Source organism: Mus musculus, chromosome 4 (assembly GCF_000001635.26).
Source record: "Mus musculus strain C57BL/6J chromosome 4, GRCm38.p6 C57BL/6J".
In the NCBI taxonomy this organism is placed as follows: domain Eukaryota; kingdom Metazoa; phylum Chordata; class Mammalia; order Rodentia; family Muridae; genus Mus; species Mus musculus.
The window spans coordinates 8,885,924-8,911,155 of NC_000070.6; the positions used below are offsets into that span (position 1 = coordinate 8,885,924).

Consider the following 25,232-nt stretch of genomic DNA (forward strand, 5'->3'; position numbering starts at 1 on the left):
CTTTTTGTTTTATTAATAATTCTTTTAAGGTTCTATGTGCTCGTTCAATGATTCCTTGGCCTTGAGGATTATATGGCAGGCCGTTTTTAACTTGTACTTCCATCTGTTGACAAAAAGACACCAGGGTTTTGGCATTATATGCAGGGCCATTATCTGTTTTAAGTTGTTGGGGTTTTAATTTAACATTTGAGATCTTCAAATAGGGCCGAATCCAGTTGATATCGCCTAACAATTTCTGAAAATCATTTAAAGTATGCAAGGAATCAACCCTCAACTGTATCTTTTGAGGCCAAACGGCCGTAGGGGCGATCCTTGCTCCTAAATAGGACACTATTTTCAACAAATCCCTACCCCATAGGTAAAAGGCAGATCAAGCACATGTGGTTGAAACATCCCATCATGCCCTTCCTTATCTTTCCAAGGGAGCATCCTGGCACTTATGTCTGAGCTCTTTGCATAGCCCAGGCCTTGTAATATTTGTTCTGGCTCCTGAATCGGCCATCCTTTTGGCCAGTCCTTAAACCAAAAGGCAGTAAGAAAAATTACCCAAATGGCTAGAAAAAGAAAGTAATCCATAGACTGTCCCTATTACCCTCTTACTTTCACTTTCTCTTCTCCAGAGCTGGAGAGCCTTATTGTCTCTTACCAAGAGCCTTATTGTCTCTTTACCGAGAGCCTAATTGTCTCTTTACCAAGAGCCTTATTGTCTCTTTACCAAGAGCCTAATCCCAAACCCGGGATGGTGAGTTACTTACCGTATTCATCCTGCCAACAGACCCTGACTGCAGAAAGTTCTGAACCTCTTCGGTGGGGGAGTTGGTTCCCGGGTTTCGGCACCACTTGTTGCATCCAACTTGACCAGCAAGGAAAACACAACCACCGGTTCTTCTTAAAGCAGTTTACTCAGGCAGCTTCTCTCTTCAAATCCCCCGCACCTCGGGGTACAAGCGTTTTTATCCACTCAAGCCACAACCACGCCTCAACCAATCAACACAGGTCACATCACCTCACCAGGCAGGTTTGCTCAGCCAATCAGGGATTAAGGGCGAGCCATCCACCAAATATGGGCTTATTTACTGCCTGGCACAGATTTCCGTCCAGCTGGCCAGGGAGTCTGGAATGGCTTCCCACAACCAAGTCCATGTTTAAAGACCATTACAGCTGTATGAGGAGGCTACTCAGTGAGTTCTCCCAGTCACCCCAAGTGCTTTTCTGTCCTATTACTGAACAGCAAATCCATTTCTCCCTCACAAAAATATCAGCGATTTCACTGAAAATCCATACCACACACTGACTTCTGGCCATTTACCCATTTATTTTTTTTTAATTTTTATTTATTTATTTGGCCCTTCTCCTAAAGGCAAGAAGGTCATGAAAACATGCAGATGCAATGGAAGAGTTTCTGCCTTGCCAGGTGGAAACTTCCTTCCTCATTAATTATGATCTCCAAACAAAACCCAGACTTCCAGGATCACAAAAGAAAATGGCTGCCAGGTGTCACCAAGTTCATACCCTGCCCCTGGCCATCACTCTCCATGGGAGAATCCAACCCATTCTGATTGCGTGTTAGCACATTATGTATGTATACATCAGATCATTGGGTTGAATACCAAAAATGTGCCTTTTTTTAAAAGGGGGAAGTATTTTTGGCAATGCCATCTGATTTAATTTAAAATTAAGAGTTTTTTTGTTTTGTTTTGTTTTGTTTTGTTTTTTGTTTGTTTGTTTGTTTTTTCACCAGGCATTGTGGTGCACACCTTTAATTCTAGCACTTGGGTGCAAAAGCAGACAGCTCTCTGTGAGTTTGAAGCTAGCCTGGTCTACAAAGAGAGTTCCAGGACAGCTAGCTCTACACAGAAAATCCGTGTCTCGAAAAACCAAAAGATAAACTTAATTGTTTTTGGTTTTGTTTTTCTATGTTCATGGTTGTGCAATGTGGGACTTCATTTAGCTGCTCTGCCATTCTTACAGGAATCTGAGTAAGCTGCACCTGAGTTAACTATCTTTATCATTGCTCTATGAAATACCTGACTAAAGTTGCTAAGGGAATGGAAGAAACATTTGTTTTGGTTTACATATTCAAGTGGCTGAAATCCATCATGTCAGCGACAGCCTGGTAGAGCGACACCTAAGTCAGGTTGCTTCTGTAGTCAGGGAACAGACAGATGGATGCTGGCAGTCAGATAGCTTTCTCCTCTCTGTTCAGTCTAGAACCAAGCCCATGATGGTACTGCCTAAGGTAGGGTGTGTCTTCCCTAATCTAGAACCCCTTTTACAGATGAGCCCAGGGGCCTGTCTCCTAGGTGATCTTAGATCCTGCCAAGTTGACAATCAGTATTAGCCATGCCAGGTTATGTATAAGATTGGTGACCCTCAGAGCCCATTTTCTGACCTCTTTCACTCAATAGTAGAAGCTATTCTATGTGAGTGGTACCACCCTGATAAAGAATACATCCACACAGATAGAATAGGTCAAAGAGAAGCTTGGTGAGAAGGAAAGCTGATGCAACCGAGGTCCACAGTGAGTGTTTCAGAGAAAGCAAGTTCCCATTTCTTTGATTATGAGGAGTCTGATGTAATCAGCCAGCTACCACAGGATGTCTGCTCCTGCTGGGCACGCGGCCATGGTGACTTTCAGGCTTGGTCACTGCAGTGAGGAAGCTGGAGACTCAGGCAGATAAGGATGTGTTCATGTTGCTTAGCTGTGCATGGCTTCTCTGCCCCTCTCCATGGCCCTTTATGAACACACTGAACAAGTACTGGGATGCTGGAGACAGTGGCTCAGTGATAGAGAATAGACCTTCATGTCTACTGTAGTGAGAAGAGCCTTTCCACCATCAGAGACTTTGAGTGATCATTAACACCACTCTCAGGGATCAATCCACAGTCTTCAACAAATGTTGTCACCAAATATTAACTATTTTTCTTTAATAGTTCCTTACCACATGGCCAAGCAATTACCCATTGTCTGTCTGTATAACCTAATCACACTTTCTGTTTTGCTATAGTGTAAGTGTGAAAACTGGTAATTATATCTGCTATTCACTGTTGGTGATCCATTGGATCAAGGCGTCAGGCTCGAGAAGAAGAATGGATTCTGCTGACTCAGTCCATTGGAGACTAATGGAGCCCTGCCTAAAGCTGTTATCACCTGGGGCAAGACATGACAAGACGACCAAATTTGGTATGTGTTATCCCCACACCAGAAAGTTCTTTCTTATGGGCCATATGATACAACAAACAGTACTTTTCTTCTTCTTTTCTTTAAAAAAAAAAAATGTGCATTGGTGTTTTGTCTGCATGTGTTTGTGAGATGGTGTTGGATGCCCTGGAACTGGAGTGAGTGACAATTGTAAGTTGCTATGTAGGTGATGGGAATTGAACCCGGGTCCTCTGGAAGAGGAGACAGTGTTCTTGACCTCCAGGCCATCTCTCCAACCCCCAGCTCTTTTCGCTTGAGGACATGTGCCTTCAGACCTTGTGGTCCTCCCAGGAAACATAATGCCCTCAGAGGTAGCTACAGATTCCTATGAAAATAAAATCTAGGTATTACCTTTCTGTTACTATTTTTAAAATACCCGAGGAACCAGGAAGGGGTGATGGTGGGCAGGAGTAAGGGTGCTATGTTCTTTAGACTACTTCCCGCTGACTGGGGTCTCTGCCCCGCCCCCTCATGGCTCCCTCTCTGCCTCTACCCTTTCCCAGGTCCTCACTCCTCTTCTCTTCCCCCAACAAGCCCCCTTATAAAAGGAAAATAAAATACCCTCAATAAAGGAGTGTATGACAAGCAGAGGTTTAGTTCAGGTCACTGTCCTTGGGATTCTGAGCTCTCTGTCCATGTTTGTCTGGTCCACACCTTTGCAGGGTTATGGCAAAGGAGCACATCACAACAGTAATGTGCCAAGAACAAAGCCACTGGAAGGTGGCAAAGGCTAAACACTGACGAAGGAAAAGGAGAGGACTAGGGGCCCATGAATCCCTTCATAGACACACTCTCAGTGATCAAAAGACCTTCCATGGGGCCTGCCTTCTAAGGATACTGCCGTAGCACCATGACTAGGAGACTAAGCCATATGTTCTTAATCATCATTGCTCTTCCCACAATGTGGGGCAAAGGTTCTATGGTTGAAGAATTAGTGTATCTGTCTCTTACAAAGATATAATGGCACCAATATTTCTTGCTCACTGGGTCCCACCCTAGTGATATTATTAATGTAATCATCCAGTTATTAATGTAACAATCCTATGTGATATCTTTTGTAAAGTGAATTAATTAGTGTTGAAGAGTTACTGGTGTCCCCCAGCCAGACAAAACAAACTTCTTTCAATGATTTCTATTAACATGGAGAAGAAAAAATTTTGAGATAAGTACCTTTCCAGAAGAAGTGCCTTAGCTAAATTGGTTTATTTCAGTGGAGAGACCCCACATCCAGTTCAGTAATGGCAATTCAATCAGCCGTGTTATTAATCACTTAATAATCCTCTAGCACTTAAACTGGCAGAACATTCCGGGGCCTGACCCTACTTATAGAGCTCATTACAGGTCTAAAAGGGCTATAGGTTTGCAGCATGATATCCAGGTTTGCTTAAACAAAGAACCAGCAATAGCCTGCCAAGGAAGGGTAGGTGTGCTTCCGTGGTGTGCAGGGAAGATTTGGGGAGCTAGAATATCCTGGCCCTCTGAAGAGCCCACTGGACTTGCCATTTGGATTTGCAGGCCTTGACTCCCAGTCAGTACGCTGCGTGTTGTACATGAGAGCTAGGAAAACCAAATTCATTATCATGCAGGATCCAACTCTGAGTCTGCCTTTGTCCACGTGGGGCCTATGTAAGAAATAAAAAGTGGAACTGTCTCACATTTAATGACTATGTTTCGAACCTAATAATGGACATATTTTAACTTTCTTTACGTAGTTTACCATTTAAGAGACATTAACCCCATGCTGAAATGCTCATCACTGGAGTCTACCACTTTACATGCATGCCACAAGACCTGTCAGATCCACAGCATCATTATTTTCTCAAATCAACCCCAAGTAGCCTGATAATCAAGCCCATATTTCTTCATTGTGTGAGATCTGTTTCCTATAACTACTGCTGGCTCCAATTTCCCCATCTGTGAATATTCTTAGTTGCAAGCAGTGGAGATTTACTATAGTTGGTGTAGGGAAAATAAAAACTCATTTAAAAGGATATCATATGGGCCAATGAAATGGCTCAGTAGCTAAAGGCACTTGCTGCTAAACCTGATGACATGAGTTCAATTCCCAGAACCCACATGGTGGAAGGAAAAAAACAATTGATTCCTGTGAGCTCTCCTCTGACCACCACACACATGCAATGACATGTGCACAGAAACACACACACACACACACACACACACACACACACACACATTGCAATAAATACTATAAAAACCTTTAAAACGATACCACGAACCTTAGACCATTTCTACAAGGGTAAGAAAACAAAAAAAAAACTATCCCCAGATTACACTACAGAGTCCAGCCTCTTCTCATTCCTACACATGGCAAAGCTGAGCCAAGCCTTGCTCCAGTCGTCGTGGAGACCAGAAGAACAACGAACTTGCATTTCTAATTCTTCTCGTTTGTTTCCGGTTTTACTTCTCTGTTAGTTTTCCAGTGCTACAACAAAGCTCCCGGAACTGGATAACTTTTAAAGAACAGAAGTTGATTTAGTTCACTGAGTGGATGGAAATCTACATAGCTTGGAGCTGTCTATCTCGTAGGCACCTTGGCAACCTCACAACATGGCAGATGGCATCCTAACAGCTACTCATGCTAGAGGAAGGGATCACATAACGAGAACAGGAGCCAAAACTTGGCGAGTTTTCATGCCCATCCATTAACATCCCTCTCTCAAGAAGTGTCCAGGCTTCCATGAGAGCACCATCAATTCCTTTTAAGAGCTGGGCCGTTATTGACCTAATTACTTCCGAATGGGCTCTTCCTCTGTGGTTCCCACCATTTCCCAAGAGCACTTCACTGGGCATTGTAACAATCGGGACAGCCCAAACGTTCTGTAAGTATCAGCTGCAGAAAGATCCTTCTGATCATCAACAGTTCAAGAATGTCTTCTGTTGAGGCTAGAGAGATGGCTCAGCAGTTGAGAGTGTTGGGTATTCATGGCCACTCAAGAAAAAAGGAAAGGCTTCCCTGCTGTGAACTCCCTTTGTAAACCTAGCATACTGGGTAGACTTTTTACCCTTGGTAAGCCCCCAAGGCAAAAAAGTGGCCAGGCCCCAGCCCGAGAAGTTCCAACAGTCAGGCCCCTTCCCCAGACCTCCCAGAGCGTCATAATAGTCTTTCCAGCCCCTCCGTAGGACCCTTCCAGATTATGCTAACCCTAGCTGAAAAGTCTGAACAAGATCCTGCCAATCCCTGAACAGGAAAACCCTCCAATCCCTGAGCTTCCCACAAAAACCCACAAATTCCTGACCTACCCAAGCTCAAGGCTTAAAATCCCACCAGTCCTCACCTGGAAAGCTCCCAAGCTCCTGAAGAAACCCTATATAAAGGTTGTGTTTGTTTAATCACCTGCTGGCGGCAACCTGGAGCAGAGGCAGCTGCCCCTGGATTTGTCCCTCCACACCCGGACTCTCCCAATAAACCGCTTTTATGAGATTTGCCGCGGGTGTGACTCATCAGAAGAAGCCAAGAAGCAGTGAAGAGAAGAGAAGACGCAGAAGACGTGGAGCCAGCTGGCTGAGGCTCCTGAGCTGCTCAGCTTAGCTGGTGATAGCCTCCTGGGAGCTTCAACACCTCTGCTAAGGAGACTTCCTCAGCGCTGTGTGGTTTCTGGGCTCCCAGGTCTCAGTATACCCTTCCATTGGGTACACCTTCTCCCCTCAGCTGTGTTCCTAGACTTCTGAGTCCTGGGACACCTTCACATCTGAGCAGGAAGGCCATCAAAGAGCACTGGCTTCTCTTCCAGAGACCCAGGTTCAATTTCCAGCACCCAAATGGCAGCTTAAAACTGTTTGTAACTCCAGTTCCAGGGCATCTGGCACCCTCGTGCAGACATAAATGCAGGCAAAATGCCAATGTACATAAAATCAAAATAAATAAATCTCAAAAAAATAAAATAAAAAAGAAATCCTTGTTGCATAACAACATACCTTATGGATAGGTAAGTGAATAGGTAAACTCTGTAAAACCATGGAGATTAGACTCCGGTGTGAGAACCATATTATATAATATACATAAATAGCAATTTTTTTTTTTCGAGACAGGGTTTCTCTTTATAGTGCTGGCTGTCGTGGAACTCACTTTGTAGACCAGGCCTCTGCCTCCCGAGTGCTGGGAATAAAGGAGTGTGCCACCACGCCCAGCTTAGTAGCAATTTTTGTAAAGACTATGGTAACGGAGAATGGAAATGTTAATTCTGACTGGGATAATCGTGACTTTTAAAAGGAGTGATGTTTGTATTGCATCTTTCTTTTCCTGTGCTTTTGTTTTGAGACCAGCTCTCTTTATAAGCCAGGCTACACTTGAATGCAGAGATGTGGCTGCCTCTGCCTCATGAGTGCTGAGAGTAAACACTTGTACCACCATGACCAGCGTGTAGCACATCTGAAAAACTCAGTACAACTTGTTAAGGAAAAGTAACAGGTGAGAACGGTGTGTGGTGAGACTGTAGGGTAGAAGGTAGCATGTATTAAACTTCATGGCACATTCAGAAGATTGAAGCGGTCCAAAGTTAGCAGGACAGATCAAAGTTGATAGAGGAGGCTGTGTGAATGGGTTTCAGGGTCTTCAAAGCTTGAGTAAACACTTATCTCCTAAGAGAGGCAGTAAAAATGTCTAAGCAAGCAAGAAAGAGGTGGGACTCCTGTTTCCAAATGAGCACTTTGGGAAAATGGTTGTGTGAGTCCAAGACCAGTGTCTTAGGTTCCTATTGATGCAATAAAACACCACAAACAAAAGCAACCTGGAGAAGGTTATTTTGCTTACACGTCCATATTACAGCACATATTTGAAGACAGGAACTAAAGTACAGGCCATGGAGGAGTGCTGCTTACTGGCTTGTCCATCATGGCTTACTTAGCCTGCTTCCTTACATACCTCAGGTCCCTGTTCAGGGAAGGCATCACCTACAGTGGGTGGGCCCGTCCACATCAAGCATTAATCAAGACAATTCCCTGAGACTTGCCCACAGGCCAATCATTTGGAGGCACAGTTCTTAATTAAGATTTCCCTTTCCCAGATACGACTAGGTTTGTGTCAAGTTGAGCAAGACCAACCATTAAAGCCAGTTATTGTCAACAGGGGTCAGATGTAAGACCTGACATAAAAGATGGGACTGATCTGATTACATGGGGGGGGGTAACATGGATATGAGGGGGGAAAGAACAAGAGAGCTAAGATGATGCTGAAGACTCTCACAGAGTATCTTTGCTCAAATGCTTTTGACAGGAAGGACCAGAGGAAGAGCAGGTAGGAGAGAGTACAGTGTTTGATTTGGGATTTTACCAGTTTAAGGGGTATATGAAAGGCATTCATGTTGGAAGGATGGATCTAGATACCAGAAAGAAGTCACTGGAGGCTTTGGAAGGTTTTTAGTGGCCCAAGAGTTACAGTGGTCGGCAGGGAAGATAGCAGACCCATGGGAACAGAACTTGAGGTCAAGCAATGCTTAGTTTGCTAAAGCAAGAAGACAAGAGACTGGCCCAGAGAGGAGGAGGAGGAAGAGGAGGAAGAGGAGGAGGTGGAAAAGGAGGGAGAAGAGGAAGGAGAAGAGGAAGAGGAAGATAAGGTAGAGGAGGAAGAGGAGGAAGAGAAGGAAGAGAATGAAGAGGAGGAGAAATTGAGGAGGAGAAGGAGGAAAAAGAAGAGGAAGAGGAGAAGTTGAGGAAGAGGAGGAGGAAAGGGAGGAAGAAGAAGAGAAGGAAGAGAAGAAGTTGAGGAGGAAAAAGAGGAGGAAGATGAGAGTAGTCCTTTCAGAAATAAAGGAGCACCAGGAAGGAGGAGACATTGAGGAGGTGGCCTACATGAAGAGGTCAAGCAAGGTGAAGACTAGGCCCATCTACTGCCTTAAACAATCAGGGACACTTAGGAAACTAATGGCAGACGTGTGACATCAGTGAGCCTGACAGTGACAGGGAAGGAGAGGGGATGGAGGCAGGCTGTCATGAGTAATATTGAGCAGAGCTGACTCGCATGCACACTTCCATATCTGTGAGACCCTGCCCATGCCTGGAGCTGTGGATAGCGCCAAACCCTATGAGTTAATGTCCTTTTCCTTTCTTTCGTTTTTCAGTGTGCATGCATGTGTGTAGAGGCCAGAGGTCAACGTCAGCTGTCATCCTTCAGCGGCTATGCACATTGTTATAAGAAAGGTCTTTTTTCTCTAGGACCCAGGGCCTTGATTAGGATAGATTGGGTGGCTAGCAAGGCACCTGTCTCTCCCTCCCAGAACGTCATTACAGGTACTCACCATTATGCCCATATTTAAAAATATAGGTGTCAGGGATCAGATTCAGGTAAGCCCATGGCAAGCACTTTACTAACTGAGCCATGCTCCTAGCCTGTCTTTTCTGTCTTAACTAAGGACTTACTATGTAGTGGGGCCTCAATGTTTGCAGTCTGGGGTGAAAGAATAAAAGCGACATGGGTTTCCCTTCCCCGCCTCACAGTAGTATTTACTCACCCTAGTACAGAAGGGTCATTCTTACCACAGGGTCTGGCAGCCTCTCCTTATTACTACTCTCCTTGCTTAGTAAGGTGAGAAAAACCAATAACTAAAGATATCATTGACTTCATTTTTCAAAACCTCCACTACCTTCCAGTAGTACCATCTTGGGAACTTTGGAAGACAGTAAAGCTCTGAACTGAAGCATAGCCATAGAAGCAAAGAGAGAGAACTTTTAAATTGAGGAAGATGAGATTAGGTACTCTTAAGATGATATAGCCGTAGAAAGTTGGGGGACACAGGCAATATCTAATTTTCGAGGTTGAAAGGCAGAAATAGAAATGAAGACAGGCTTCCCTGGCTCGATTCCCGGCTGTGGGGCTGTAAGCAGCCTCAGGAACCTGGAGGTTTGCAACTGCATTCATGCCAGCCCTGCGTAGGGACTAGTGATGTTCCGATGGCTACACCCCACCCTGTCCAGGCTTATCCTCATTGTGGATCCTCACCAAAGCATGTTAAAAGAAAAATTCTTTATTTTGATGCTCAGGGCTTCCTTCATGTTAAGCACAGGCTCAACTTAAAAAAGAAAAGAAGAGAGAAGAAGAGAAAATTGCAGGGGATTGTAGCTAGAGAGAGAACTCCGCAGCTAAGAGCACTCACTGCTACTCTTCCGGAGGACCAGGGTTCAATTCCCAGGACCTACGCAGTAGCTCACATTCACCTGTAACTCCAATGCTAGGAGATACATACAAGCAAAACAACACATACATATAAAATAAAGTTTAAAATGTTTTAAATTAAAAAAATAAAAATTGGTAAAGCTGTTCTTTTGGAGCCATGTGGTCTGTCTTCTTGTCCCAGGGGAGGAGCACAACTGAAACAATAAATCCTCTTGAGGCTCCAGAGCCAAAGGCTCCGGAGAGCTTTCTCATAAATTGCCTCTCCATTACACTCCGAGTGTACTCACAGTGGAGAACTCTAAATAAGATGAAGGTGAGACTAATTCACTTTATAAACATCACTTTAAATCTCTTTCTGTACCTCAGCCACAAAATTAATTATAACTGATAAAATGGTGGTACGGCGGGGAGGGGGGGGGGAGTGCTTGAGTGTGCGCTGAGCATCAGCAGAACCTATGGCCACTCTAACCCGAACGTGCCTGATCTCATCTGAGTTCTACTGGAGCCGATTTTCTGAGCCAGTTTACTTTCCGAAAGATGAGTGGATGATTTCATGACTCTGGAGCTGCTTGATGGCAAATCACAGTTATTGAGCTCTCAGCAGAAAATAGATGTAATATTCTTATCACAAAAGGATGCTGCTCTCTTATTCTTCTGGAGAAAGAATAAGTCCCCAGATAAGGCTGGGTAGAAAAGCCCACCCATCCTTTAAGAGGTGCAAAACTTTGCAGACAGGCGCTCCTCAGTGCGTTTGTGTATGATGTAGTTTGCTCTGTTTTCTGGTGTGGGTTTCTGGTCCCTGAACATTCCATTCTCACAACTTCTTCTCTGGAAGGTAAAGTGTCAAGCAAGCCTCTGCCTGATTACTGAGGCAGGCTTTTCCACGGAGTTGCTTAGCCCAGACTACTGCATTTGAATCAGAGCCCACTTTGGCAAACATTAAGATTCACTTACTGACATCGACTGCGTCTTTTTTCTTTTGCTCAAGGTCTTTGCTGAGCGAGACCCTGAAGCCTATGGGAACCAACAAACCTAGTAGCAAATTAATTTCTGCTGACTACCAACACACACAAGATCAAAGTGACACCCCAAGCATCCTATATAGCCTTGGGGTGCCCAGAGGAGAGTGGTGCTTTTCAGTAATCTGAGCACACAGCTACCACAGGCTGCATGAAGGATGAAGGATGAAGGGTGGGCGGGCACAGCGCAGCAGCCACTGGCATTGGTTGCACACCTGTTCTATGCCTGTCTGCCTCTCCACACTGCTAACGCTCATGACAGTTTCCCCGACAAGAGCTGTCTCGTCACCTTCATCACAAAGCTGGGGAAACTGAGGCAAGGAGAGTAGAACAGTGTACCCCTGAAGCATAGGACTGCCTGCTGAGAGAACTGGGGTTTGAATCGGATCATAGGGACTCATACATATGATTTTGGAGGTTGAGGCAAGAAGTTTGCTGTGGTAGCACTGTGGACTCTATTGCAAGGATCCCTCTCCCCCATCTCAAAAAATGAAAATCAGACAAGCAAAAATCTAGATCTGTGTGACTCAGATCCAGAAATGTTGTAACAGCCTGCACTGGGGAGCTAGGGAGAGGGAGATTCGGGACAAACAGCTAACAGGACCCAAGGTCTTTGTGTAGATTACTTCTGATATATCACGATCATGTCCAGGCTGTATTCACTGTTTCTGCCCTCTCAGTTTTTCAGAATGGCAGACCTGGCTCCTGTTGATGGAATTTTGCTTTCAAAGGCTTTCGCTCCTAGTCCACATGCCTCCTGTTTACCCCTACACCACCTCTGCCACGACCTCTGTATTTCTGGGTTCTCTTGCCCCCCTCCCCCATCAATTATATCAGATATTTATCACATCTGGAGTCGGCATGCTCAGAGGGTGCTGACTGGATCCAGTTCTCGCCCTCAGTATGACTCATGAGCTCCCCCCGGGACACTTTCCTTCCTGTGTCACGAGGATGGAAATGGCAATTGTGTGCTTTCCCCTTGGGCAAGGTGATGCACAGTGCTCATTTTAGGAGGTTTGCTATGGTCACGTGGAGTGGCACATGTGATGGTTTTATCATTGAATTGTACCATTTTTGTGGACCACCAAATCTTTGCATTGCTAAGCAATTACACTTGAAAGTATCAAAGTTTGCTTCGGAATTACCATGGAGTTTTACTTCTGCGAAGGCTTCTAGTAGCTTCCCTACCATGCTAAGGGGAAGACAATCAGGTGGATATTACTTTCCCGGTGGCTTTACCCGTCAGTTGATATTTGAGTGCTATGCCATGAACCTCTCTAGAATGTAGAGGTGAGAGTGGGAAGTCTGGAATTCTCTGGAGAGGTAGTGGTTCCCATGTGCCTTGTAAAATGCCTCCTGCATTTAAGGACTTGCTTCTCCACAAGTCCCTACTTGGAAGCGAAGCACTCTAGCTAGTTCTGGGCTGAAGAAGCAGCAGCTTGCGCAGCTCTGAAGGGAAAGTAGATGTGTTAGACTTTGAGCTCCAGGTGCCTTCTTTCTGATGGATTTTTAGGGTAATTCTGAAACCATGTGACTTTGCTTTGAGTGCCTGATCTGTGAGGATCATGTTGGTGTTTATGATGATATATCACCTGACATTTTCTTCTTATTGTTTTTAATTGAAAAAAATCTTTTCTATAATATTCTTTGATTGCGGTTTCCCCTCCCCCAACTTCTCCCAGATCTTCCCCACCTTCCCAACTCCATTCTCTCTCTTTTTAAAACACAAACAAAACAAAAAACAGCAATAACAAAACACCCACACACAGAAAGCTAAAACATACAAGCAGAAGACAAATATGACCCCCCCTCCCCCTGCCAAAATGACAAATAAAACAAAATGAGACCAAAAGTCTACAGAAGTACCATTGAGTTAGTTTTGTGTTTGGCCATCTATCTAGTATGGTTTACATACCCAACAAGACTCCATTGAAGAGAAGTAATTTTTCCTTGGCAGCAGCTATCAGTTGCAGATAGCTTCTTTGTTAGGAGTGGGAGCAGATGGCTCCTTTCCACCTCTTATTCCTGAGACTCTGTCTGGCTTGAACCTGTGTAGGCCTTGTGTGTGTTAGCACAGTCTCTGTGAGCTCATATGTGTATTAGTCCTGTTGTGTCTGGAAGTTTCCTCTCAGAATCGTTCTGCTTCCTCTTCACCTAGATCCATGAGACCTTAAGGGAGGGATTTGATGAGGACTTCCCATTTAGGCCTGAACATTTCAGTCTCACTCTCTGCACGTTGTCTAGTCAAGGGTCTCTGTGTATGTCCCCATCTACTACAAGAAGACTCTGATGATGTCTGAGACACTGATCTATGGGTATAACAGGGTGCCAAAGAGTCATTTTATTGTTGTGTTCCTTTAGTACAACATTTGGTTTTCTTCTAGGTTCCTGGTGTCTCCAGCTGCATGTTCTTGGTCACCCTGGCAGTTTTAGACATGGGTTCTACCTTGTGGGCCTTAAATCCAATGACAAGGTTGGTTGTTACTCCCACAGCTTTGGGCCACTATTGCACCAGCCTATCATGTAGGCAGCCACAATAGTAGATCAGAGGGTCTGTAGCTGGATTAATGCGTCCCCTCCTCCTTTGGTAGCATTCAGAGTACCCTCCAGTACCACAAACACTAGTCAGGATGGGTAAAGACTCTAGAAAGGCACCAGCTTGATTTCTACACATTTGATGAGATACGTACATGTTGTCTTCATCAATGAAGCCTTACCATCAGTCTGCAGATTGTATCCAATAGCCTTCACAATAGCCTGTCCTATTTGGGGGTTTCTATGGGGTCCCTTTGGCTACTGACTCATCAAAATTTAACCCATTACTAACACTGGGGGTTTTTCCCAGTGGTGTAAGATTATCTTCCCCATTATTTGATAATTCAATTTAAATGTCTTTCATATATGTGCATGTGTATGTGTCTGTCTATCTATCTATCTACCTATCTACCTATCTATCTATCTATCTATCTATCTATCTATCTATCTATCTATCTATCTATCTATCTACCTACCTACCTACCTATCTATCTATCTATCTATCTATCTATCTATCTATCTATCTATCTATCTATCTATTTATCGATCTATCTATCTATCTACCTATCTACCTATCTATCTATCTATCTATCTATCTATCTATCTATCTATCTATCTATCTATCTATCTGGATGCTTCTGCAGTAGGAGGTATTCATTCCTCTCAGATTGTCCTTAGTGTCAGTTGCCCCTTCTCATATTTCCTCTCTTTCCTTTCTTCCATCCTCCTCTCCGTTTAATCTTCCCACTCCAGCCTCCTCCCTGTCTCTCCCTAACAATATATTCTATTTCCCCTTCTTTGGAATATCCAATGAGTTTTTTTTTTTCCTATGGGGGCATGTACAGAGACAGGGTTTCTCTGTGTAGCCCTGGCTGCTCTGCAGCATATTCTGTAGACCACGCTGGCTTTGAACTCAGAAATCTGCCTACTTTTGCTTCCCTAGTGCTAGGATTAAAGTGCATGACCAACATCTAGCTGTGGCACTTTTTAAAATTGATAATTGATGCTAGAGAGCCCAGCCCACCTTGGGAGATGCTATTCCTAGACAAGTGTACCTGGGCTATGTAAAAGGTGGCTAAGGAACCTGAGGAAAGGTCAGCAACTTTCCTCCAGGACTCCTGCCCTGACTTCCTTCAGTGGTGGACTGTGGAAGGGGCATGTAAGCCAAGCACACCTTTTTCTCCCTGAGTTCCCTTTGGACAGTTTTTTATCAGCACAAAAGAAAGCAAACTAGGACAGAAGACAATAAGGTTTATCACATACTCAATCTCTCTAAAAAGCACGCTTGTCTCTTTCATCATGCATTGTCATAGACTTATATAGCATATGGGGGAAGTAATGATGGCCGTTCCCTCTGATCTGAGCTGGGTCCAGCCACACGAGGTCCTCCAAAGCAGGAGCCTGCCCCAATGCCTCCTGCTGCAGAGGGGTCTAAGTGTTGACCTCATGTTGGTAACGGATGCTTTCTTCTCTGCTGCTCATCTCTGCTTTTCTCTGGTTGACTTTCTTTATGGATAGCTTCTTCAGTGACTACTTCTTACCTGTGATGTAATCTTGTGAACTCACTATTACGGGCCAGGGCATATATGATGCTGGCTAGTTGGCCCTGGAGCTGATGGAGAACCAAGTTGTGCCCACTCTTTGCATAAACAAGGTGGGCATCAGGGAAGGGAAGAAAGCCAGGATGAGCTGGCAGCTGCTTCCTGAAGAATGGAGAATGGGTGCACATAAGCAAACGCAGCCCGTATCAGTTTCTCAGACCATTGCAGGTCCTCCTGTCACAACTGACTGTAATGGCCTCCCTTATCTATCTATCTATCTATCTATCTATCTATCTATCTATCTATGTATCTATTTTTTATTTTACTTATGGTTGTTGATCTCTTACTGTGTCAGTAAGTTAAACATTTTTTTCTGTGTCTTTATAAAGGAACAACAACAAAAAAACACTTCCTATAGGATTCAGTACTATCTGAAGTTTTGAACATCTACACAGTATCTTGAAACTTCATAGATAAAGGGAATCTATCTATCTATATCTCTCCCTTCCTCCCTCCTTTTCTCCTTCCCTTTCTCTCCCCCCTCCCCCCCCACCCGCCACCCCAATCTATCTGTCTCTGTTCCTCTCTCCCCTTTCTCCATCAACTGATGGCCTTTTCTGCTTCCCGATGTCTATTTCTTTAGGACTGTGGTGTACTTTTGTCTCAGCCTTGATCCATTTCTCCTTACCCCATCACTGTTCTTCCTCTGACTCTCCCACTCCCTTAGACTGTGTCTTATTGGGTCTATGGGTTATCTTTTATTGTGAACTTGACACAAGCTAGAGTAACCTGGGAACTTCAGTTGATGAACCGGATCTATCAATGGCCTACGGCATGTCTGTTAGCGTTTTTTTTTTCTTGATTACTAACTGATGTAGGAGGGCCCAGACCACTATGATCAGTGCTGTCCCTAGGCATGTGGTCCTGGGATGCATGAGAACGTCAGCTGAGCAGAAGCCAGTAGGCAGGGTTCCTCCATGGTCCCTGCTTCAGTTCTTACCTTCAGGTGCCTACTGAAGTTCCTGTCTTGACATCTCTCAGTGATGCACAGTTACCTGGAAACGTTAAGATGAAATAAGTTCCTTCCTCAACTCAGGTCCTTCCTGGCCCCTGTGTTTGTGGTAGCTTGCATAAGAAGCATCCCCATCGACTGACTCGATGTATTTGAAAACTTGGTTCCCAGTTAGTGATGTGCTTTGATGAAAGAAGTATGGCTTTGCGAAACTGCAGCCTCATCCCGATTGGCTCTCTGCTCAATGCCTGTGGTTGGAGATGTGAACTCTCCGGCTCCGGCTCCGGCTCCGGCTCCGGCTCCGGCTCCGGCTCCGGCTCCGGCTCCGGCTCCGGCTCTGGCTCCCGCCTGCCCCTTGCACTTGCTCTTGCTCTCAGGCCTCCGTGCTGTGATGCACTTTTATCCCTCTGGGACTATGTGCCAAAATCAGCTCCTTATTCCACAAGCCGTCCCGTTTTATTACAGCAACAGAACAACAACTAACACAGTGTTTCTCGGTGCAACAGAAAACCAACTTGAACATGGGTTTTGTTGGTGTTCTTTATAATGTGTCTCCATTAAGTGGTATAGTCATGGAAACCCCCATAGCCACTAGCCAGCCTACAGACTGCTCCTTCTAATCAGCTTCTCTTGTCTAGTTAGTCAAGCAGGACTACTATAGCATTAGAAATTAGGGGATCTCTGTAAAAGGGACAGGCTTCCACAGCTTTGCTGTAACAGCAAAATAATTAAGGATTCATAGACAAATTTAAAAAACCCCAAGTTTTGTATTTTTTTTCTAAAGTGTCTCATATTTTTCCTGAAATGCCACAGAAACCAAAGCCGTGCTTACTGAAAGAAGGGTCTTTGTAGAAAATGGACTGTGTTTCTTTAAACTCTAGGGTGGATGACTGGATGGAAAGTCTAGAAACCAATCATCTTAGTGACTAAAGGGAAATGAGTTTGATAAGAAAAGAGGAAAGGTGTTCAGAAGGACTCCGGGGAACCACAGATACTTGCAGGAAAGTAAAGGTTAAAAAGACACTGCTCAGGCTAGGGTCGTAGCTCAGCAGCTGAGTACGTTTCTAACATGTGCAAAGCCCAGGGTTAGCCTCTCAGCATCGCAACAAGCACACACACACATACACACACACACACAGTATAAAGACATCATTGTATTGTTCCACACTTACAAGAGTGCAGATCAAGAAGTGCTTTTCAATAGTAACAAGAGGTACCTTTCTTGACCACAGATGGAAATAAGGCAAGAAGCATCTAAAGGCTCCGAGAGCCCATCCTTATGGAGGCCCGTGGAGTAGATGTCTGGCGGCTTCGGTGTAGCCAGGCCTGTTATTTAGGAGGCTTACAGTGTGGGGTCTCAAATATAACAAGCCCAGTAAATCTTCAATTAATTGTAATTGATGAAGAAGTCTTTATTTTATCCACCCTCTCTCTGTGTCCCTGTGTGTGTCTTTCACTCTCTCACCTTAACTGGAATGCTGACCTAGGGCGAAGTTAGCATCAGATTTAAGGAGGCCCCTATTCCCAATGCCAACGCTGTTCTAGCAGGGGCCTGAGTTGGAGCAGCTCCTTCCATGCCGCATCTTGGGTTCCTGAAGGCTTCTCATTAGTTCCAGTCTCCTGTTAGTCACTTAGCCCTGGTAGGCTAGGACACCCTGTCCTCCTGTCAGCCTCTGGAGGACTGTGTTGACAGATGTGCACCACCAAACCCAGGAGTCGTTGCCCTTTTCAATAGAATGAGTGCCTTCATTTTCCTAAAAGCAGAGCTTTTTGGTGGCTTAGATGAGACTCTCCATTTTCTTGTTCTCTTTCTGACCTAGGTTGCTGGATTCAAGCTTAAACAAAGAATTTAATTTGTATGTGAGAAAGAGAAGAAAAACGCAAGTTTTTCTAAAGTAAAAAATTTAAAAATCCTGTTATCATTCATGTTACTTCAATTTTTGTTTTGTTTTGTTTTTTGTTCTTTTGTCTTTACAGGCTATCAAACATCTGCCATGGCTAGAACTGTCCCCAAGACTAGTGGGTAGCCACCTCTGATCTTCACACAGGCAAAGTCTCCTGTATCATCCAAGCACTTCCTAGACGTGTCGTGTTCTTGTGACTTATTAATAATTGGCTGCAACCTTTCCAATTTTCCCCTCTAATAGGTTCGCAGTGTTTGTTCCTTATCTCGTTATGAGCCCGGTTCTCCCAGGTTTTACATTACTCGTCTGAGGCCCTCAGGTAAATTGGAGGATCACCCGCGTGACGTGATACTGATGAGGGATACTTTTGAGGCAAATGCCAACCCTGACGGGACCAGAATGTATCCATGTATCCTGGAAACGTGGTTTAGCTGTCACCAGCCACCTAATGTGACCACACCATGCCTGGCTTTCCCTCCGGCACTGAGGAAAATATCCCATGAACAGTGAACAAATGTTCCCATGAAGGAGTCACGTGGAGCTGACTCTTACTGATCTTCTCACTGAGTGGCACCACATTGGTACAGACATCTCTTCAGCCTTCCACTTCCTCAGAGGCCACACTCCCTAGCCATAAGCATGGTGCAGACTTTAACTGTCAGAAAATAGTCCAGGCTTCTTCTCCTCCCGGAACTGGTTACACACGCATATGCATCATTTCTCTTTAGGCACTTATTCCTGGAGGGAAAAAACACTTAGAAACTTTGACTTAAGTTGTCTATTTGCAGGTTATACTGAAAAAAAGGATGCTGGATGTGCAGCACGTGTCTCTAGTCCCAGCACTCAGGAGGCAGAGGCAGAAGGATTTCTATGAGCTCGAAGCCAGCCTGGTCTTCAAAGGGAGTTCCAGGACAGCTAGGACAACATAGAGAAACCTAGTCTTGGAAGAAAAACCAAACCAAACAAAAACAAAAAACAAAAAAAACCAAAAAACACCCCCGCCTTTTAAAATCGTTTATATAACAAACATGAGCTCTGTGCTGTAAATTTAATAAAATTAATCAAACCAAAATATTAGTTGTGTGTTACAAGTCAGGTGTGGGTGTGGTGAGAAGTGAGCTCGCTCCCTCTGGGCTTCCTTTCAGGTTTTTGTTTCTCTGACTTCAGCTGGGGAAAGCTTTAGATGTAGTCTGTGGGCTGCTGGGCCAGTTCATCCAGTCTCTCCAGGGCAAGTGAATCCAAAGCCTGTTTATGTGCAAGAAATGATTTGTTAGGGTGCCTGGAGAGATTTGGCTCTAGACTGTCTCTTGCTTAACCCAAATCACAAGACGCTGACATGGGAACTAGGAGTCTAATTCATTCATTCTCAGTGCGGGATAGACCAGGACATGAGAACGTGTACGTGTGTGTGTGTGTGTGTGTGTGTGTGTGTGTGTATAATGTAGATGGCTGCTGATTTCTGTCCTCAGGAATCAACTGCATCCATTTCTCCTGGAAGGAGGCAGATCCCAAAACATAGGGTAATTTCTGCCTAAGGCAGGTCTGCCCTCATTTCTCTTCCCCCAGCAATATTAGAGAGAACAGGACAGTTTCAGGATCAAACTTTCTTTCCCAGAGTCCCCATGCTGACCACCTTAGTCCTGCAAGAGTCTTGAGAGTGGCTCACGATTTTACCCACCTACCATGTCAACCAGAGCCCACTTGATGACAGGTTATCTCCTTTGTGAGAATGTTTGCTCATCATCTTGTAAAACTCGGGCCCTCAACTTCTGTAAACCATTCACTGGTTGACAATTCCCAAGACTCCACCCTTTCTGCAGATAGCGGGTTATGGCTAGCGTACTAGGGGCGCCCAGGGTGCAGGGTGCTCTTCTTTAGGGTCTCAGTGGCTTCTGCTAATGCCAGTGCCTACAAGGATGAGCAATTATACATTTTTACATTGACTTTTGTGTAAATGAGTGTTTTGCTTGCCTGCACCTACATAAGTATGCCACATTTGTGCTTGGTGCCCAGAAGGTGTTGAAACTAGAAATGGGTGGTTGTGAGCCACCATATGGGTGTTGGATACTGAACATTGGTCTTCTGCCAGAGCAACAAGTGCTCTTGACAGCTGAGCCAACTCTCCAGTCCCAGGAATGGACAATAGTCACAATCAGGTGAAGGAAAATAATTGATGTATCATAGACAGTGAAGCAAACTGAAAGTCTGTTCTTCCTACCTCTGCTGACCTTTCAGCCTCCATGAGCAGCAATGATATGTTGGGGGGGGGTCTCAAGACTAGAAAACTCCCCCAGTACAAATGTGTGCCCATGGGTATATAAGAAAGTATATGGGTGTGTTAAGAAAAGAGACTTGGGAACTAAAAGCAACAAATAATCTCTACCCAGTGCTGTCCCCATCATGTGTGTATGTTACCAACTTCTTAGGCTACTGAGTATATGTGAGAATTTATCTCCCTCATACCTAGCAATGCACTGAGAGTGCTCCTCCAGCCTGGCTGTGTGGGGAGTCTTTGCAACTGAAAGTCTCTCAACAGGCAGAGATGGCTGATTACAAGACTGACTGGAAGTAGCTCTCCACAGGCCTCTCTCTACTCCCCACCCCCAAAGCGTAAGTCAGCTCTGTGTCTGTGTGCAGCAGGAAGACTCAGAGAGGGGAAAAAGCAACATTGATTAGTCAGAATGCAGTCCTCACTGGAAAACCACCTTTGGAGGGCCAGGAAATGACCATTTTCAGCCTCCTGTGGTTTATGAAGGATAAACCATACACAGCGTCATGTGAAACCAGAGACACTCATGTATTTCAGGAAAGCCCCTCCCTCCTGGGGTTGGTGGGTTGTATTCTGCATGAATCAATTCCTGTATTTTCCTCTGGTTCCTGCAGGAAGGAAATGAGAAGTTTTAGTTCGCTGCAGGGAAAGCTACTTTTGCAGCCTCCAGGCCCTTACTGGAAAGCCTCCTGTGTTTCCCCTATAAGGACCTACAGGCTTAGCTGAGGAGTGAAAACTACGCCAAGATAAGGCCCAGTGACACGTTCCTTGCTACCCAAAGCCATCTGCATAGCATCTGGGCATCAGCACTCCCAGGGCTTTGAAGGTACCAAGGTGATTAAAGGAAGCCTTCTTTGTGTCCGTTTCACCTTCTCTAGGATGCTGCTTACAAGTGATACGGAGATTTAGAAGGTAGCAAGCAGCTTCTTGCATCTGTGGCTGTGTCCTTCTATAGGAAGTCATTCTGCCTGCTTCTGAGGGTAATAGCAGAAAGGATTGAATGCATGCTTTCTGTCCACACTGTTTGAAAAGAACTGATATTTGTTTTATTGTTTAGTGAACCCTTGGTCTTGCACTTGATGGGTCAATGTTCAACCATTGAGCTATATTCCCAGAAGTAAAGTGTAACAGTTAGAATGATCAGATGCTTAGAAACACTTTCAAAGAAAACACACACACACACACACACACACACACACACACACACACACCCTGAAACTATCAGGAAACACAGCATCTGCAGACACAAAAGGATGTCCACTGGTCCTAGTGAGACTGGAGTAGATGTGTGAGCTGCTGTGAAAGTCTGATGGACCTAGAGACACCGCCATGATAGAAACTGAAATTCTCCACAGGATGTGTTCATTCTCTAACAAACACATCATCATCGTCATTTATCAATATCTTTTTCCTCCTCCTCCTCCTCGTTAAATGCTACAGATAGAACCAGGGCCTTGTTCTTGCTAGGCAAGTGCTTTACCACTGAGCCACATCTCTGCCCTTCTTCTGCAGAGTCCAGATTTGAGTATTTCTTCAGGATCATGTGTTTGTCATATGTTTTTTGGTTTCAACCAATGGTAACAAGATGGTTTTGACCTCTTTATAGGTCCTCTTGCATAACTTGAGCGTCAGTTTCCTCCGTTACTAAGTGAGGGTAATAGCAGTATCCATCTCTGAGAGCATCTATGTATTAATGCAACAAACACTGCATGCCCTCAGAACGTTAGGTACTGAGCCCACAGCGAGAGCAACACTGGAGATGTCCCCAGACTGCCCTTCTAGTGACAAGTCTGCAAGAAAAATAAACTGTGTTTACAGAAAATGGAGAGTGCCTTGAAAGACGAGAACAGGGTTTGAAGGAAATAGAGACATTTAAAGTAAAGGATGGAAAAATGGTATTATAGGAGAAGGACTATGCCTCAACCCTGAGGTTGGCTGTCTTTGAAGGATGAGCAAAACTGTGTGGATAACACACCCTTAGAGAGATGACCCGTGGAGTGATGGTATAGGTGCAGTACCCAGGTACTGCTAGGTTATAAATCAAGGAGGTTGCAGAAGTCTTCCAAGGATGCTGAGAAGCCACCAGAAGGCTTTCATCACAGACAAGACTTCACCTCACTGATTTTGGACAAGGCTTCCCCGGCTTCTCTGCAAAGAGAAGGGGTAGGAGCCAGGGCTTGCATCATAATGGCTGAAGCAGACCAGGACTGCTTAACATTTCCAAAGCATGTGACACACACACTTGCCCAGTGGTGTTAGTAAGTTTTAGTGGTAATTAACAATAACACATTATAACCTGATTGCGTTAAGAAAATCCAGCATGTACACCAGGAGTTAAATGTCACCTGTGGTCTCAGTTACTGCGCTGTCAGAAGGGGGAGGGGAGGGCTGTCAGAAGGGGGAGGGGAGGGCTGTCAGAAGGGGGAGGGGAGGGCTGTCAGAAGGGGGAGGGGAGGGAGTTTACTGACTTAGGTAGTACTCAAATCTAAACCTAATTTGAATTTCTTACTTTTAAAGCTTATTATTGTCTTCATACAAAGTTTTAACAGATCAAAGTTGTGATTTTTTTTCACCATTAAATTAGTATACTCATCCTAATGAAAGCACCTTTTGAAGAAATACTTTCCAGAAACCATGATACTTGCTTTTTTGAAATTTACTTTTGAAGGTTAATCGCCAAAAGCCTCAGGTGGACGGAAAAGCTCTAGACAGGAAAGTCGACTTCCTTGATGTCAGGGATCCAGGAGGCTGGCTCTGTTGATATCTACCACTCTGGTCTGCATATGAACCCCTCATCCCTTCCTTTCCTGCCCCATAAGCCCCTGATGCCCCTGATCCAGGAGTGAGCGCAGCCTCCACTCCAGGAGACAGTGGTCCTTCAGTTGTTCTGATAAAAGGAGCCATCCTGACTCTGGAGCTATCTATCTCTTTCTTTCCAAGTTGCCCCCATCAATCTTGACTGGCACTTTTGACTGCAATGAACATGCATGTAGAGAGAATGTGTGCCTGGAAAGCCAGCAGACACAGAATTCTCAGGCTACAGAAAACCCAACTCAGTTCCCCTTGCTTTTCTGTTAGAATTGAGTGCTTGGTGAAATTCTCTTATCCTCCAGGCGCCAGGATGTGGCTAAGGGGCAGAACCCCAGCTCCCACCCTGGGTTCACCTCTGGGACTGGAAAAACAAACAAACAAAAACATTTAAAAAAAGTGGAAGAAAATGCCAAGAAACTGGTGCACCTTCTCAGCCCTCTGGCGCCAGTGCTCCTATGTGACCTGTGAAGGCTGTTGGAAGGACTGAGCCGAACATCCTCTATGTAGTCAGGCAGGTATTAGCTTACCAACTGCTGTCTGTTCAGGCCACCATCGGATACCAAATACACTTTAAAAACAGAAATTATTGTGCTCTAGGTAGAATTAGTTTGGATATTAGAAAATAGTGCAAAGAACTTTGACCTATTACCTGTGACCTTAATTTGACTTCTGAGCCAAGCTGAGGCCTGGGCAGGAGTCCTGTCCCACACTGGCCACAGTTACAGTCTCCTTGGAGTCCTCTTCAAGTCACAGCCTAGCTGCGCTGTGCAAGGTGGCCCTGTAAATCCTTGAAATTACAGTTGTAACCTGTGCGTTTGAGAAGCCAAGGGGGCTGCGGTTTCAATTCCCGCTGTCCTCTGCTTCTCTAATTATCTTTGTAATGCTCTAATGCTAAGTAATGATGCTGCTAATGCACGCTGCATTTCGCACACAGGTGCCAGCTGTTACCTCGCTGGGCAGCTGACCTCACAGTGCAGACGAGGTGGATTCATGGCCCAGCCCTGCCCACACAAACAAAACAAAGAAAGCCCAGCTTTCTATCCACCTACCCGCCCTCCCTCCTCCCCTCCAGGAGGCCCTGCCCGGAGTCCCTGGCCTCTCTTTCTCCTTCTCAGCCCCCTTCCTCGCCCTTCCCCTATCTGCCCTCCCTCTCATCGGTGGTTTCTTCCTGCATCAGAAATCCAGGAAGCTGCCCCCCACCCCCCACCCCACGTTTCCTCTACCCACATTTTCTCCGGGCCCCTGAGTCACACACAGTTCGACTTGATCTGGAGTTCTCCTTTCTCCGCCTCATGAGAAATCCCAACTCTTCCATTTCTTCCATTCATTTCTGCAACTAGAGCTTGTCAAAGAGGTTGCTTAGGTTTGAGTGTGATAACTTTCATCATCATCATCATTATTTTTTTTTTTTAAAAAGGGATATTAAGGACTAATGACCAGAGAACAAATGTGCGGCTGTTGGCTTTACAGACACACTCATACATGCACACAAAGACCTTTCACACTCCTCGGTGGAACAGCCTTCAGCAGACATCTGCAGGATAAGGGTTTTCTTTCTTTCTTTCTTTCTTTTTTTTTTTAAACTTTAATCTCACAATTCATTGTGTCTGTGGTGATGGTTCCGCCGCTAAAAGGGTCTAACAAGCAGCCAACTTGGCACACAAATTTAAATGTGAGCCGAGGGCTTTCTGCACCTTTATGATGGCTGCTTTTGACTTACTGCCAAAATTCAAAAAACAAAAACAAACAAACAACCACCCCCACCCCCCAAGAGGTGGGTTGGCGAGGGTCGGGGGACGAGAGTTGCAGT

At 44.9% G+C, this 25,232-nt stretch overlaps 1 long non-coding RNA gene across 3 annotated transcripts; it reads right to left on the bottom strand.

Annotated features, from left to right (window-relative positions):
• Window positions 1-17,494: 17,494 nt before the first annotated feature.
• On the bottom strand, window positions 17,495-24,939 carry Gm46842. Of its 3 annotated transcripts, none has more exons than XR_001784228.2 (3): window positions 24,650-24,939; window positions 24,072-24,209; window positions 17,495-21,219 (listed from the first exon to the last, which is right to left on the bottom strand). It is a non-coding gene; the product is annotated as a predicted gene, 46842 (long non-coding RNA). The 3 variants fall into 3 exon arrangements; XR_001784229.2 differs by lacking the exon at window positions 24,650-24,939 and having other exon boundaries at window positions 17,495-19,587; window positions 21,048-21,219; window positions 24,072-24,635; XR_001784227.2 differs by lacking the exon at window positions 24,650-24,939 and having other exon boundaries at window positions 17,495-19,587; window positions 20,806-21,219; window positions 24,072-24,635.
• Window positions 24,940-25,232: the final 293 nt, after the last annotated feature.